This window comes from Priapulus caudatus, unplaced genomic scaffold, assembly GCF_000485595.1.
Source record: "Priapulus caudatus unplaced genomic scaffold, Priapulus_caudatus-5.0.1 Scaffold183, whole genome shotgun sequence".
Lineage (NCBI taxonomy): Eukaryota > Metazoa > Priapulida > Priapulimorpha > Priapulimorphida > Priapulidae > Priapulus > Priapulus caudatus.
The window spans coordinates 507249-510832 of NW_014577244.1; positions in this window are offsets into that span (position 1 = coordinate 507249).

A 3584-nucleotide genomic window follows, 5' to 3' on the forward strand; every position below is an offset into this window, starting at 1 on the left:
CAACACCAAAACATCACATCACACGCACACCACATACCAACACTACACACACACACCACACACACACCCACACACCAGCACACACACACGCGACAACCAGAGCACGCACGCCACGCGCATACGCACACGCACCGCAGCGCACAGCGTCACACACCACGCACGACACGCACACGCACACGCACACAACATTGCTTACCATAAGAGTGCGCGCCTATGGTATTGAATGAGGACGGCGTATACCTCCGGTGTGTGCACAGAAGTGGCACGCCGCTTCTGTCGAGTGCATAACGCAAGTTTGCGCCCAATGACAGCTAGAATGCACACACCGCGATGAAATCTCCGAGTTTGATTGGTAGTCGAGATGGTGGGGGGAGGCTAACTGATTCTAATCGGACACTTCACGATAATCGACCTTGAAGCGCGTAGCATTATACGAAAAATAACAGACGGCGGTGACTGCGACAGTTTGATGACTGTCATCGCCGTAGAGAGCGATTAGCTTCAATACAGTTATTAGCGGTGATTCGTGCATGAGAATTTTGCCGTCTGTTTACGCGATCCCAGCAATTTAACGCGCAATCTTGTAGCGATTCACGGCACAATTCCTTATCCCACCGGCACTGCGGGAGCGAGGTCCCGGGCGAATGATTCTGTTTTAACGATGGAATTCTACCCAGAAGCAGAGAAGGAAGCGAGGAAACCACACGCGCACACAGCCCACACCCACACCGCGCCGCGCATTTAGTTCAGCAAAAAACGAGCGCAGCGTGTTGGACGGTTATTGCGAATATTATTCCTAACGACGCGATAGCGATGGGTATGTTAAGCGCCCTCGTATCCGTACTGGATACGTAAGACCTCGTGATCGCGAAGGCACCCGCAGCAGCAAAAACCGTTCACGAACGACATCGCGGATTATTTCGTTGAAATGTTACAAGTCACTTAGACCGGGCATTGTGATGACTAAGCGCGTTAGCTGCAACGCTCTTTTTCGCACCCACCAGCTGTTTGCGAGCCGAACGTGCTTCAACCTCTACCACCACCTTACCGCCGAACGCCGCCCGCCGTGCCGCTGCCGGTGCCGCACCACCATGCCAAAATCACAGCCACCGTTGCTATCACCACACCACACCCACCGTCACCCTGAGCCACATACTACAGTTATTATCATCATCATGATCATCATGATGATCATCATCACCAGTATCATCATTATAATCATCATCATCATCAGCAACAGCAGCAGCAGCAGCAGCGCAGCAGCAGTCTGGAACACCGCAGCCGTACATGGAACACTGCAGCTGTACATGGAACACTGCAACCGTACATGGAACACTGCAACCGTACATGGAACACAGCAACCGTACATAGAACACGGCAACCGTACATGGAACACCGCAGCCGTACATGGAACACAGCAGCTATACATGGAACACGGCAACCGTACATGGAACACTGCAACCGTACATGGAACACGGCAGCGCGCCTATAGAGTCACCATGGCAACCGTACATGAAACACCGCAGCCGTACATGGAACACGGCAGCCGTACATGGAACACCGCAGCCGTATATGGAACATGGCAACCGTACATGGAACACCGCAACCGTACATGGAACACGGCAACCGTACAGGGAACAGCGCAGCCGTACATGGAACACTGCAGCCGTACATGGAACACCGCAGCCGTACATGGAACACCGCAACCGTACATGGAACACCGCAACCGCACATGGAACACGGCAACCGCACATGGAACACGGCAGCCGTACATGGAACACCGCAGCCGTACATGGAACACCGCAGCCGTACATGGAACACAGCAGCTATACATGGAACACGGCAACCGTACATGGAACATTGCAACCGTACATGGAACACGGCAGCGCGCCTATAGAGTCACCATGGCAACCGTACATGTATGGAACACCTATGCAGACTCGCAGCCTCGTCGTCACTTCTGCACGCGGGTGCGACTTTTCTGCCGGACGCTCGAATAGCAGCAATTACGGCGACGACGTCATTGTTTTTCGGACAGCTCGATATGGTTTCTCTCCGATTGGCTTTCGCCTTTGAAGTAAAGCATGGCGACAACGCCAGCTTCCTGGTTCGCTGCACGGCGCGATTCACCGCTATATTAAACTGCACGAGAGCAAACACTAGCGGCTCTATGGGGCCGCATGACAGGCACTTAACTGTACCCTTTATGAGCTGTAGACTGCACGCGAATTTGATTGAACACTCTTGAAGCGTTGCACGACTTCGTCGATTATATCACAGTATTAAGGCAATATAAATGCCCGCCGAAAAATAAACCTCAAATTGCCTGTTGTGGGACTTCGGCTACGTTGTCAGTAAATAAAATTTATCCGTAGGTTATTGATTTACATTAGGAGGTTTCAGCCGAGAAAGTTAATCGAAGGAAACCTTTTAAACGGGTTCAAGATTGGAAAGATTGCCTCGGCAAGGCGGCTCGCTTATTTAACGAAGGCGGTTAATCGTTGAAGCTCGCCAGCCGACGCTGCCGCCCGCTCACAGACGACGCGTGTCGTCTAGTGCAACGCTCACGGCTACAACAACCAGACGAGTCTCTCTCTCTCTCTCTCTCTCTCTCGCTTTGTCCCTCTCAGTCTCCCCATCTAGATGTCTCTCTCTCTCTCTCGCTTTCCCCCTCTCTCTCTCTCATTTTCTCTTTCTCTCTCTCGCCCTCTCTCTCTCGCTCGCTTTGGCTCTCTCCATCTCCCCCTCTCGCTCTCTCTCTCGCTTTCCCCCCCTCTCTCTCTCATTTTCTCTCTCTCTCTCGCTTTCACTTTCTCTCGCTTTCTATCTCGCGCGCTCTCTATCTCTTTCATTCTCTCTCCCTCTCCTTCTCCCTGTTCCTCTCCCTCTCCCTCTCCCTCTCCCTCTCCCTCTCTCTCTCTCTCTCTCTCTCTCTCTCTCTCTTCTATCTCTCTCTTTCTCTCTCGCTCTATCTCTTCTATAACACTATAACACTATAGCACTATAACACTATAACACTATAACACTATAGCACTATAATACTATGATACTACAACACTATAACACTATAACACTATAACACTATAGCACTATAACACTATAACACTATAACACTACAACACTATAACACTATAGCACTATAACACTATGAGACTACAACACTATAACACTATAGCATTATAATACTATAATACTATAATACTATAACACCATAACCTAAAAACGCTAAATGACCTCATATAAAAACTACACAACAACACGTGAGTGGCACAGCAATAAAGCACTACAACAATACAAATACTAAAATACGGTCATGAGACGAAACGCTAGCGTAATAATGAATACATTGCTTCAAACTTTAAAACACAGCAAAATGAAAACACTTCAAAGTACGTTCAAATAACGACACAACAACGCCATAAGGCTATGGCATGACACCAAAATACATTGACCTACAACAATATTATAACAATGCAAAGTTTTATATAAATAAGTTATAAATATTATTTATGATTAAAAGTAAAGTTATATAAGCTATATATATATATATATATATATATATATATTAGAATCGATTTTCTACT